The sequence below is a fragment of the Stenella coeruleoalba genome (genome assembly GCF_951394435.1).
Source record: "Stenella coeruleoalba genome assembly, chromosome: 18".
Taxonomy (NCBI): domain Eukaryota; kingdom Metazoa; phylum Chordata; class Mammalia; order Artiodactyla; family Delphinidae; genus Stenella; species Stenella coeruleoalba.
In genome coordinates this window covers 52,904,881-52,919,342 of record NC_137164.1, presented here as the reverse complement: position 1 = coordinate 52,919,342, position 14,462 = coordinate 52,904,881, and the positions used below count along the sequence as shown (strand labels likewise).

At 35.7% G+C, this 14,462-nt stretch overlaps 1 long non-coding RNA gene across 5 annotated transcripts in view; it reads right to left on the bottom strand.

Moving 5' to 3' along the window:
- The window catches only part of LOC307176546, a 237,741-nt gene that overhangs the window by 90,140 nt on the left and 133,139 nt on the right, over nucleotides 1-14,462 (bottom strand). For all 5 annotated transcript variants that reach the window (XR_013824814.1, XR_013824815.1, XR_013824816.1 and 2 more), the window contains exon 3: nucleotides 8,483-8,550. This is a non-coding gene — a long non-coding RNA (uncharacterized lncRNA). The remainder of the gene's footprint in view (nucleotides 1-8,482; nucleotides 8,551-14,462) is intronic.

The following is a 14,462-nucleotide window of genomic DNA, read 5'->3' as shown; positions in this document are numbered from 1 at the left end:
GTTTTAGGTGTACAGCACAGTGATTCAGTATTTTTACAGATTATACTCCATTAAAAGTTATTACATGATAATGGCTATAATTCCCTAGGCTATTTAATATATCCTTATTGCTTATCTGTTTTATACATTGTAATTTGTATCTCTTAATCCTAGCTTTATAGCTTTAATTCCCAGTTTAAACATTAGACATTAATATTTATTATGCTAATTGATATTAGTTTGTAGTAGTCTTTACATAATATTTATGCTCTATTTTATTTCGCTTTACATAGACCTTTTTTTCATTCAGAAAGGCTAATGAGTTTTACCAAATCCTGTTTCAGCTGCAAGTGATATGATTGTATTGATTCATTTTGACTTGTTCCTGAAATAAATTATTCTGAGAGGTTGCTAATATTGAATAATCACTGAAAAACTAAGCTTAAAATCTTGCTCACTTTTTCACAAAATCCTAGATAATATAATTTTTATTTTGCTTTTTTTCATTGATCCTTGGATTTTTTTCTAAAGTGTAGTTATTTTAAGATGCTAAAGTTTTGGCATGTGTGCGTTTAATTTTTTGACTTAATTTCAAGTGATATTGGCTTATGCTGAAGCAATATAGCCTGCATCTAGTAGAATTCATTGAAGTTTTTGAGGAGAGATCAATATATGACCAATTTAGTATATTTTTAAAGAAATGAGAGATAGATGTTTCACCTCTGCTTTAGGTCTTTACACAGCAATACTCATTTACTCATTTTTCATTATTATATATATGTATATAATAGTCCCTGTTGATTTTATTATTTGACATTTTCATAGTCTTGTTTCATTTTCTATGTAATTCATTAGTACAGAAGAATATATAATAAATCTCTCATTACAACTGTATTTTGAAAGAACTTGTATTTCAAGGCTTTTTCCTTTATGAATGCATTACCATGAAACTTAATGGAAAATTTTATTTATTATTATACATGCTGTGTGAATTGTACCTTATTTTCCTTTTTAGTTTCTCTTCAGCTTCTATTAATACTGCATTCTTTTTGTATTTTATTTGGAATTTCATGATGATACACTGATTTATCCATATTTTTACCTCATTTCTTTTGTTGTGTATCTACTAAAATACACCTTTAATATTTGCATGGTATTAACAGGGATATAATTTTATTGTCCTCCTTATGGACAGGCAACTGCACTACACTATTGTTTTTTTAATAATCCATCTTCTACTCAGTTTTAAAAGTGTTCCTCTCTCAGATATCAAGATTCTGCATGTGTGTTTCTGAGTTCTCTGTCTTATTTGTTTTGTCTATCCCTGTGCCCATGCAACATTTTTAAATTAACATAACTTTACATATTTTGAAATCTGGGAAATCCACTGCTTCTCTGAGGTAGTTTACAGATGGTTGCAGTATTTCTACTCTCCTCCTACACAGAGATAGGACTCATCCCTGGATCTGATCCTTCCCAAGGAAGGACATATGCTTAGCATAGTACCCAGCATTCGAAATTTTCCCAGCAGAATGAGTTTAGCACCTTTTCAATATCCCTGACCTTTGGACCCCTAGCCCAGTATTAATAAATTGCTCCTGCTCACACACCTCAGTGGGTAAGTCTTCCTGACTTATCTCACTAGAATCCTTCAGGCAATTCATTTTATCAGTGTGGCCCTGCATCTAATAATATAAAGAATCAGAAAACAAAATTGTCAAATTAAGAGGAAATTTATAGAGTGAGGGGAAAATGGAAGAAATAAAGCTAGATTCCTTGAGTGTCACAAACCTATAGAGAGAAACAAGGTGGTGGACCTGCAGAATAGAGCACTAGATCACTAGATCACTCACTAGTCCCAGATCAGAGGCAATATGGATAAGAAAGCAAAACCGCAGATGACCAATCTCTCCATCTGTGTTACAAACTGTCCGTTTACCCTCATCAGGGGTCCTTGTTCTTGAAGAATTTGTACTTCACTCTTTGGATGAAAGAAACATCTAAGGAAATTAATGTATACAAGCACCTTCTTACCATACCCATTAAGCTTTGCCTGCAAGAAATTTTCTTTTGCTGCCATCATTCATACTCATAAAGAGGCTTCATGGAAAAAAAAAAGATTTATAGAATTTTGAGATCAAGTTTGTAAACTCAATGTCCTATAATTCTCATGCATGAAGGGAGATTATGTCTCCAATCTTCTCTACCTTAAAAATCTCTAATCAAGTAAATATCATACTTGATTGCATTATGACAGCCTATATCCTTACCAGAGAGATGGGAAAAGAGAGATTAGCATTTGATCATTACTCTGAAATGTTAGCTTTTAAATTTATATGCTCTCGAAAAAATTATTTAACTATATTGTTCTAGGCCAATAAATAGCTTTGAAAACTGAACATCTATCTCAAATCATATAACCAACAATTAATAAAGATAACATCACTTTTATTTCCTTTGCTTACTGAATTTATTGTGATGTCAAAATTACTGATCCTATGTAAATTACCTCGGCCTGGTCCTATAGCAAATTTTGGAGTAATTATTTAATTAATTTAAGTAACTTTATATAAATTAAGTTCATATATATGGTTCATCCATCAAATATTTACTTTGTGTTACTTTGTTAAACAAATGGAAAAGAAACAAATTACAAGGCTCTAGGTTTGGAAGAAAGTTAATAAATAAAACTAAGGTAGAATCACATTTATTTCCCTGTCATGCACGTTTGTTGTTGATCAACCCAACTTTACAAAAGGACTCAGAAGATGAAATTTACAAATACATACTGTAAAAAATTCAAGTGTTTTTAAATATATGAGTTTTTAAAGATGTATGTCCTCAATTTAAGGATTAAAAAAAAAATTCTCCCCCCTCAGCATTTTATAAAATTTAATGCACAAATAGATATGCATCCCAAAGTGTCAAAAGATTATTTTCATATGTTGGCAGATTCAGTCCATGCCTCTCTTAAAAATTTGGAACTTGTTTGCTTCTAAGGCTGAGTGCATTTTGGAATAACTTTTGTTAGCTACAAATAACAATCTTTTCAGGTCCTAGCAACCAGGCTCTGCTTTAGCAAAGGCCTTTGAAGAGTTGCTTTCACTGCCTTTGCCCTTCCCCTTACACCCTCTCAGGTTCCTACCATTCCATTTTTTAAACTAGAGAGAGAGAAAGGAATGAAAAAAGGAAGAAAGGAGAGGAAGGAAGGAAGGAAGGAAGGAAGGAAGGAAGGAAAACTTGTATAAAAGGATGCAGTGCAGTGTTTCACAGTTCAAAATTATGCAAAAACCAAATGTACACTTCTCACCTGCTTACCATGCAAGTTTGGGGATACAGTTCTTCACCAAACAACAGGTTTATTGATTATAAAGATTCCAGTAGAGATTTTTAGCCAATGTGTGCTGTTTTTGTGAAGAAGAAAAAAAAGTAATTTGGAATTGAGCCACCTTTATTTTAAGTTCCCTAGTCAATATGTTGCCACAGCAACCAAAGTTCTTGTTATCCGGGAAAAGACAGATGTCTTTGCTTCAATCAGGATGCAAAGCTTGAAGAAGGAAAAAAGAAAAAAAAAAAAAAGCAATGAAAATTCATCATTTCCTGATTTGAAATGTGAATTGCTCTGAGTTGGCTTTCAGCCATAGCCCTTATCCACAGTATCCTTCAATATGTATTCAAGTCCCTCAATATTGCAATACTTCATTTTCATTAATTAAATAATTACATCAAATGTTGTCTCATGATTCATTCGAATGAATTCATTGCCAAAAACAGCTATTATTAAATTTCAAGTAGTTCATATTATTGTGCCATGTATTGACAAATATGATGTTTAACTTTACTTAGTAAGAGTGGTTGTGTCCACAGAAAGAAAACGATGGGAACCACGAAAGGAAAGCATAGATAGAGTGAGGACCAGAAAGCCACCTATGTTTTTAATTAACTGTTTGGCTACATGTGCATTTTCCTTCTCACCCTTGAAGTTTTACTAAAAAGAAGGTTAAGCAATTTATGGATGTTTAGACTAACAAGGGAAAAAAAGGAGACAATAGCAGACTAGATATGACAAAAAATTTTTGAAGATGAAAAACAAATAGAATAGTAAGTGAATTAACAAAATAGAGAAAGTTTCGATTGAGCTGTCTGGACAGGAGGATACTGAACAGCCGTGAGTAAATTTAGATGGAATTACAGATAGACTTAGGTTCAAGGTCTACAGAAGGCAGAGTGTGAAGACAGAAAATCAAGAGATTGGTTGAAAAATCTGTTTCAAGAAAAGCCAAAGCTTTTAGCCCCTTTTCACCTACTGTTTGTGCATGGGCTAGGCAGGACTTACACTCCTGAGACTAAGATACCAGACAGATTCAGTTGAGAGGGAGGGGGGCCCAGGTCTCAAAGTAGGAAATTTAATTAAAAGTTTGCATATTCTATACTACTCTACAATTTTTTTAAATTTATTGGTATTTTAATTAATCAACTTTATTTTTCAGGACAATTTTAGTTGTACAGGGAAGGTGAGCAGAGAGTTCCCATGTATCTTCTCTAAACACTGTTTCCTCTTTTATTAACTGCTTGCTTTAGTGTGGTACTTTGTTACAACTGATAAACCAACATTGATACATTTTTATTAGCAGAAAGCCATAGTTTACACTGTCTCTCTTTTTTTTTTTTTTTTCTTTTTTCTGCCGTACGCGGGCCTCTCACTGTTGTGGCCTCTCCCGTTGCCGAGCACAGGCTCCGGACGCGCAGGCTAAGTGGCCATGGCTCACGGGCCCAGCCGCTCCGCGGCATGTGGGATCTTCCCAGACCGGGGCACGAATCCGTGTCCCCTGCATCAGCAGACGGACTCTCAACCACTGCACCACCAGGGAAGCCCACACTGTCTCATTTTTTTTGTGTTGTTCTGTTCTGTAGTTTTTGACAAACGCGTAATGCCATGTGTCTACCATTAAAATATCATTCGGAATAGTTTCACTGCTCTGAAAATCCCCTGTGCTTCACCTATTCATCCCTCTTCCCATATTATTCCACCTGAACTTCTGCCAACCACTGATCTATTCACTGCTCTGTAGTATTGCCTTAAACAGTATGTCATACAGTCAGAATTGTACAGTATGTAGCCTTTCACAATGGCTCTGTTCACTTAAAGAACAAGTCCAAGCAGACTAGGTAAAGTGAAAATATACATGTTGATACTGGAAGAAGGCTTTAAGGAAGAAAATGTGACAATTTTGGATACTGATTCAAGCCAACAATATCCCACACAGGTCGATATGTTCTGGGAGCAGATGCCCCAAACAGGTCAGAACCAGGGGCTTTATTAATTCTGTCCTTGTATTTATCACTTACGTATGTCTCAGCTACTCTAATGATTTAAATTTTCCCTGTGGTAAAGAAAACTAATATCAGGAGAAATACTTTAGATTTTCCAGTTATTCAAATATATTTTCTCATCTGATTTTCACAAGCCGCATTATCCAAGGGACAGTCTCAGTTAGGGGTGCAATCCACAACCACAGAGTAGAGCAGCAGCCCAAGGTGCACCAAAGGGTTGGATCTCATCCACGAGTCTCGTGTTTTCAGTAACTGAGTTAAACAGTACAAATGTTCAGCTCATCACAGCAGAACATATTTCTTGGAACTAATTTTTTGGATGACTGATTTTTTCACATAAAAAGTACAACGATTCCTTCCCAGAATATTTGAATATTCATTCTGTTTTTTATAACCGATTCTATATAATAAACTGTAAAGTTCATCACTATACATAATCATATGTATAGCCTCAAAGTTCACAACACAGTAAATCAGCTGTTTTTTAAATGCTGGAATGTATCTGTATTTTTATGGCAATAATTAAATTACCATTTGGCTATATTTTATCACATATGGTACACTTAAATAGTTAAGCAATATTAGTCACCTGTTTTATATTACACTTGTATTACTTATTATACAAAATATGTTACATAGATCATACTTTGTTTTGACTATTGAAAAACTATGCCCACTATGTTTAGTGCCATAACCTAGTAATTCCACAAGAGTTCCAGAGTCCCCTTGGGAATGCCTCATATTGACACGACATCCTTAATTGCCAGAATCTACATTTGGATATCTATGATTTTGCTAAAAAATATGTAGAAACCCGTGTAGCCAAGCAATTATCCCTTTGGCTATTCATCAGAGGAGTCTCAAGAGACTAAGCATTTCTATTCTAGGGCTGGAATGATTTACCCTTTGAAAGAAATGTAAGGAAATAAAATAAGCTCAAAATTGACTTTCAGACTATTACTTTGAAAGGAAATGTTACCTACATAGAAGACCTTTAGTGAAACAACTAAATGCCTATTTAACATTTGTAACATGTTAGGAGCCATATTATTATCTATATAAAGAGTTGAAAGATATCTCCTAAGACTCCCTTGAGTCACAACACTGTCAGCAGAATCCAAAGAAAACCTGTTCTGTTTTAAAGAATTGCTCCTAGAAAGACTATTCAAGAAATTCTTCTTAAAGAAATCGGTCAGATGATTATTATGATCTAATCTATGACTCAATCTGTTTTTTGATCATTACTAAAAATGAACTAATGGAAACAAACGTGAATGACTACCAATCTGCATGGAGTTTGAATGGACCTGGAAGACCATTATTGAGTAACTTTTCAGACTTCTGATTTTCCACGAATTCATCTTAAGTTGTTGCCTCAAAATCTATTTTCTCAAAACCCATCCTGTGGGAAGATTAAGGAGACATAATTTTCCCTATTTCTCCCACTATGTACAACAAAAACCCTGGCATTGTTATTTAAAGCAAACATAGGAGAAAAAAGGCAGAACTGCTAGGGACCTTGGGACCCAAGGAATGACATGATGATGAGTTTCCTGAGTTATCTTTTTGCTTCATATGTGGCAGACTTGGAGCTGAAGAAAGTGGCAACTGAGAAATGCCAACAGACACAAGAAAAAGAAAAAATTCTGCTCTCCCTAATCAAAAAAAAAACAGGGTAGCCCACCCAGAGAGATACTTTTAGACAGTAACTGTTCTACTCAAGGCAAACGTCACAGGAAAAATGAAGGCCTCATCCCCATCTGCACCAGCAAGGGCAGAGTGGCGGTGGCAATGAGGTGTCCTCCCTCCACCAGCTGGGATGGTGTCAGAAAAGGCTGAATGGAGGCTTAGGACTTTCACAAGCTCCCAGAGATAATGGGGCCACCCCTCCATGGTATCAGTGGAGGGCCGGGGAGCCAGACTTCTGCCTCTGCCCAGCAGTAACAAGGAACCCTCTGCTCATGAGTTGTTAGACTGAGTGGGGAATCTAGATTTCTACCTTCATCTGGCAGTAAAGAGACTTCACTGATTTCCCCTCTTCCTCTGTCCCTGCCAGGATAATGTCAAACAAACAAACAAACAAAAAAGTCAGCTAAAACAGAGGCTAAATAAGATGCAGAGTTTCATAATAGAGTTCCAAAAATTCCCAAATATCAATCAAATGTCACTTGCTACACCAAGAACCAGGAAAATCTCAGGGGAAAAATAACCATCAGTAGAGGAGAAACACTGAGAAGACAGAGATGTTAGAATTAACTGAGAAAGACTTTACAGCAACCATTATAAAATCGATTCAACAAGCAATTTTGAGTGTGTTTAAACCAATCAGAAAACATAAAAGCTCCGTAAAGAAATAGAAAATCTCAGCAAAGAAATGGAAGTTAAAAAGAAGACCAAATGAAAATTTAGAACAGAAAAATATAATGACTGAAATAATAAAACTCAATGGATGAGCTCAACAACCAGATGAAGGTGGGAGATGAATCAGTAAACTTGAATGTATCGATAGAAATTAGCAAATCTGGACAACAGAGAGAAAATAAAACAAAAAAAAGGAAGAAGAAAAGAAATAGACAAATGAAAAGAGCCACAGGGGACTTGTGGGAATATAACAAAGGATCTAGCATTTGTGCCATCAGAGACCCAGAAGGAGAGGATGAAGAGGGAGGGGCTGCAAAGTATGCAAATATATGGCAGAAAGATTTCTGAATCTGGCAAAAGAAATAAACCTACATATTCAAGAAGCTGAGTGAACTACAAACAGAATAAACCCAAAGAAACACACCAAGACACAACATATTCAAACTTCTGAAGATAAAGACAAAGAAACATCTTAAAAGCAGTGGGAAAAAAAAAACCCTCCATGTTATCTAGAGGTGAAAAACAGTGGATTTGAATGTGGGTTTGTGATAATGAACTTCATTTCTTATTTCTATTTTTCTATATATTTTTTTCATTTTCTTTAAAACAAGCATTTGAATTCTGTAAAGGAAAACAATTAAAATTTAAGTAGTGCTAATGTTTTTTTTCTAATTTTTCAAGAGCTGAAAGAAGTGAACTGTCAACCCAGAATTCTACATCCAGTGAAATATTTTGCAGGACTCTAGGGAAAATCAAGATGCTCTCAAATGAAGAAAAAAATAAGAGAAATTGTCACCATCAGACTTACCCTGCACATCAGATCCTAGTAATCTGACTCAGATGTTTTCTCCACAATTCTGACCCAAAAAGGTCTACCTAAACATAGAAAAGAATGAGAAATCATGAACACTTTAAATCTTTTATACAGCACTATTGAACTGATTGTACACACTATTTATGTTGAAATTAACAATAATGTTTTCTAACATAGGTTTTGTCACTCTCATTTAGTCTTTTCAGTATAATCATGAAATATGTCAATAGCCCTTCCTGATAACTTACCGATGGCTACCCAGATCAGATAAATCTCTGGAACCAACAAAGATTACAATCTAAGACCCAGAGTAGACAGAAACAGTTAAACCTTAGACAGTGTCACCTCAACATATCAGAATGAAACACCTTTTCTACAGATTTAAAAATTAGAATGAAAAAAAAATTAGCACTATTTAAATTTGGTTTTGTGGTAATGGACTTACTTCTTTCTATTTTTTTTTAACATCTTTATTGGTGTATAATTGCTTTACAGTGGTGTGTTAGTTTCTGCTTTGTAACAAAGTGAATCAGCTATACATATACATATATCCCCATATCCCCTCCCTCTTGAGCCTCCCTCCCACCCTCCCTATCCCACCCCTCTAGGTGGTCACAAAGCACCGAGCTGATCTCCCTGTGCTATGCAGCTGCTTCCCACTAGCTGTCTATTTTACATTTGGTAGTGTATATATGTCCATGCCACTCTCTCACTTCATCCCAGCTTACTCTTCCCCCTCCCTGTGTCCTCAAGTCCATTCTCTACCTCTGTGTCTTTATTCCTGTCCTGCCCCTAGATTCTTCATTCTATATTTTTCAAAACCCCAAGCATTTGAATACCGTAAAGAAAAAAAATTAAACATTGTCTAATTTGGTAAATATGATTATGCCACCCATCCTCAGACTCAGATTCTAATGTAGGTAATATGTGATGTGTAAGTAAGTATTTGGCAATGCACAGTAAGAGTTTGGGAAATCTGCCTACAATGTGATAATCTCCTTAGGATGTCTCTTCTTCACGGAGAATAAACTCTTTATTCTTTAATTTTTTCTTATAAATCCTCTTCCATCTGTTATTTGTCTGCCCTTCTCATACTATTCTCCTTGATAATTTCATGAGCTTTGTCTTTCTTTCTTATAATATAATCCTAACATTTTATCTACTGTCTCTCGCAAATATACGTGTGTGGGTATATGTGGATGTCTATGTGTGTTTGTGATGTGTGTGTGTATATATATGTATTTGTACGTACATATGTGTACTTGTGTGGGTTACATCTATGCGTATGCCTGTGCCTGTATGTGTATATGAGTCTGTGTGTGTGTAGTTAGGTGTGTGTATTGATTACATATGTGTTTGTGTGTTTAAGTGTGTACATTTGTTTTTATCTATCCATCTATCTACCTCTAAACTTATATGTCTTCTTGTCTACCTACCTAATTGCCTCCCACTTATCTCCCTATAGTCCAAAACAACAATCACTTCACACCTTTTAGAATATTGTTTCACTGAACAAATTCAAATAATTTGTTATTTGAATTATCAAAAATATATGCCCAAGGATTCTTCAATATACAGAAATCAATGTAATAAACCATATTAACAAATTGAAGGAGAAAAACCATATTATCATCTCAACAGATGCAGGAAAAGCTTGCGACAAAATTCAACGTGCATTAATGATAAAAAACCCTCCAGAAAGTAGGTATAGAGGGAACCTACCTCAACATAATAAAGGCCATATATGACAAACCACAGCCAACATAATTCTCAATGGTGAAAAACTGAAACCATCTCCTCTAAGATCAGGAAGCAGACAAGGCTGTCCACTCTCACCACTATTATTCAACATAGTTTTGGAATTTTTAGCCAAAGCAATCAGAGAAGAAAAAGAAATAAAAGGAATCCAAATCGGAAAAGAAGTAGTAAAGCTGTCACTGTTTGCAGATGACATGATACTATACATAGAAAACCCTAAAGATGCTACCAGAAAACTACTAGAGCTAATCAATGAATTTGGTAAAGTAGCAGGATACAAAATTAATGCACAGAAATCTCTTGCATTCCTATACACTAACGATGAAAAATCTGAAAGAGAAATTAAGGAAACACTCCCATTTACCACTGCAACAAAAAGAATAAAATACCTAGGAATAAACCTACCTAAGGAGACAAAAGACCTGTAACCAGAAAACTATAAGACACTGCTGAAAGAAATTAAAGATGATACAAACAGATGGAGAGATATACCATGTTCTTGGATTGGAAGAATCAACACTGTGAAAATGACTGTTCTACCCAAAGTAATCTACAGATTCAATGCAATCCCTATCGAACTACCACTGGCATTTTTCACAGAACTAGAACAAAAAATTTCACAATTTGTATGGAAACACAAAAGACCCCAAATAGCCAAAGCAATCTTGAGAAAGAAAAACGGAGCTGGAGGAATCAGGCTCCCGGATTTCAGACTATACTACAAAGCTACAGTAATCAAGACAGTACGGTACTGGCACAAAAACAGGAATACAGATCAATGGAACAAGATAAAAAGCCCAGAGATAAACCCACACACATATGGTCACCTTATTTCTGATAAAGGAGGCAAGAATATACAGTGGAGAAAACACAGCCTCTTCAATAAGTGGTGCTGGGAAAACTGGACAGCTACATGTAAAAGAATGAAATTAGAACACTCCCTAATACCATACACAAAAATAAACTCAAAATGGATTAAAGTCCTAAATGTAAGACTGGACACTATAAAACTCTTAGAGGAAAACATAAGCAGAACACACTATGACACAAATCACAGCAAGATCATTTTCAGCCCACCTCCTAGAGAAATGGAAATAAAAGCAAAAATAAACAAATGGGACCTAAGGAAACTTAAAAGCTTTTGCACAGCAAGGGAAAACATAAACAAGATGAAAAGACAACCCTCAGAACAGGAGAAAATATTTGCAAATGAAGCAACTGACAAAGGATTTATCTCCAAAATTTACAAGCAGCTCATGCAGCTCAATATTAAACAAAAAACAACCCAATCCAAAAATGGACAGAAGACCTAAATAGACATTTCTCCAAAGAAGATATACAGATTACCAACAAACAAATGAAAGGATGCTCAACATCACTAATCATTAGAGAAATGCAAATCAAAACCACAATGAGGTATCACCTCACACCGGTCAGAATGGCCATCATCAAAAAATCTACAAACAATAAATGCTTGAGCAGGTGTGGAGAAAAGGGAACCCTCTTGCACTGTTGGTGGGAATGTAAATTGATACAGCCACTGTGGAGAATGGTATGGAGGTTCCTTAAAAAACTAAAAATAGAACTACCATCTGATCCAGCAATCCCACTCCTGGGCATATACCCTGAGAAAGCCATAATTCAAAGAGACACATGAACCCCAATGTTCATTGCAGCTCTATTTACAATAGCCAGGACATGGAACCAACCTAAGTGTCCATCAACAGATGAATGGATAAAGAAGATGTGGCACATATATACAATGGAATATTACTCAGCCATAAAAAATGAAATTGAGTTATTTGTAGTGAGGTGGATGGACCTAGAGTCTGTCATACAGAGTGAAGTAAGTCAGAAAGAGAAAAACGAATACCATATGCTAACACATATATATGGAATCTAAAAAAAAAAAATGGTTCTGAAGAACCTAGGGGCAGGACAGGAATAAAGACACAGATGTAGAGAATGGACTTGAGGACACAGGGAGGGGGAAGGGGAAGCTGGGACAAAGTGAGAGAATGGCATGGACATATATACACTACCAAATGTAAAATAGCTAGTGGGAAGCAGCTGCATAGCACAGGGAGATCAGCTCGGTGCTTCGTGATCACCTAGAGGGGTGGGATAGGGAGGGTGGGAGGGAGACACAAGAGGGAGTTGATATGGGGTACATGTTTATTTATAGCTGATTCACTTTGTTATAAAGCAGAAACTAACACATGACTGTAAAGCAATTATACTGCAATAAAGATGTTACATATATATATATATATATATATATATATATATATATATATATGCCCAACACCTAAAATACACTAGGGACAATGCCAGTTACTGTAATTACAAAGTTTAAACTGTACAGTTTCTGCCCTTAAAAATCTTTTCTGTTCTTAAAAAACACTTCTAGTAAATTGAGATTCTGGATATACAACTAAAATGTAATTTAGTCACTGAACCAAAATTATGTGATTGTATCTGAAATTTCTGAACATTTTATTATAAAAATGTTTAAATTCCTTAGTCTTGCACATCGAGGTTTAATAATCTGACTCAGGTGTCCTTTCCAGTGTCCACTGCCCTGCCCTAATGACTTCTGACATCTAACTCTGTTCTAGTAGACCTGAGTAATTCACTATTTCATAAATATTCATGCCTCCTCAATTGCCTCAAAATGTTGACCATGTTATTCTTTTTTGGCCTATATCTTCTCTCTCTTCCAATTTCTTTCCTTTGTTTTGTTTTTTACTATATATATCAATTCACTAATATATACATTTAAAGATTTTTTAATTTTATATTGGAGTTGATTAACAATTGTGTTGTTTTCAGGTGTACAGCAAAGAGATTCAGTTATACTTACACATGTATCTATTCGTTTTCAAATTCTTTCCCCATTTAGCTTATTAAAGAGTACTGAGCAAAGTTTCCTGTGCTATACAGTAGGTCCTTGTTGGTTATCTGTTTTAAATATAGCAGTGTGTAAATGTCACTATCAAAGGTTTTTTGTTGTTGTTGTTGTTGTTGTTTTGCGGTACGCAGGCCTCTCACTGTTGTGGCCTCTCCCGCTGCGGAGCACAGGCTCCGGACGCGCAGGCTCAGCGGCCATGGCTCACGGGCCCAGCCGCTCCGCGGCATGTGGGATCTTCCCGGACCGGGGCATGAACCTGTGTCCCCTGCATCGGCAGGCAGACTCTGAACCACTGCGCCACCAGGGAAGCCCAGTAGCAAAGTTTTAATGCCTTTATCTGAACCACCTTTCCACACTAGCATAGATTCCACCTGTAACCTCCACTTCCCTAATCACCTTCCTTCAGCTGGCATGTCAGTGCCTATCACGGTGTTAGGCACTAGGGATACAGCCATTGACAAAAGGGACACTGTTCCCACCCACATGGAGTTTAGGACCCAGCAGTAAAGGAGGATAGTTAACAAATTGTTTAAAATAATACCTGACAAAGTGTGCAGAAGCACTGTGAAAGCAGATACAGAATACTATGGACGCTTGTGGCAAACATGGCCCAGTTATTTACGTGGAGGAACATTGCTGGACGGCAAATTCTTTGAGAGGAGAGACTACATGTCTGTGGCACCTCCAGGGTACCTTGTAAACATAGAAGGCATTCAAATAATATTTACTAGATGGATAAATAACTTAAAATATACTTAAAGTATTTACTCAATTCATAGTAATAAGAAACTGAAAAGGCTGGTCATATTAGAATGCTTTTCATTCTACATAACAGTGATGTAGCAAGCAAATATTGATAACTAAGATTCTAATAGAACTTTACCATATCCTCTTTATTTCAGTCAATGGATGTTCTTAGTAGACCGTATAAAGACACAGAAATCAAACTGTGATTTTAGAAGATAACCATAATTGTTGTTCTGTGACTTCAGGAATAAACAATTTATTCTAAAATAACAAAGATGCTCAGTGAATGAAAAAGCTTGATGAGTGCATTAACATATTAAAATTATTCTGGGAGTAGAAAAAAATCCCACTAATTAAACAAACATCACAACCTCACCAGTGCTTGGCTATCCATTAGACCAGAAATCTCTCTGGATGCAATCTCAACCAACATATACAAAGTGCTGCTACTTTGAGACATCATTAGATTTCTGAAAATCTACTCCAATTTCAACTTATTATATTGTATTTCATATCTTGTCTTAATTTTAATACAGGAAAAAATCGGGTTCAAGGATT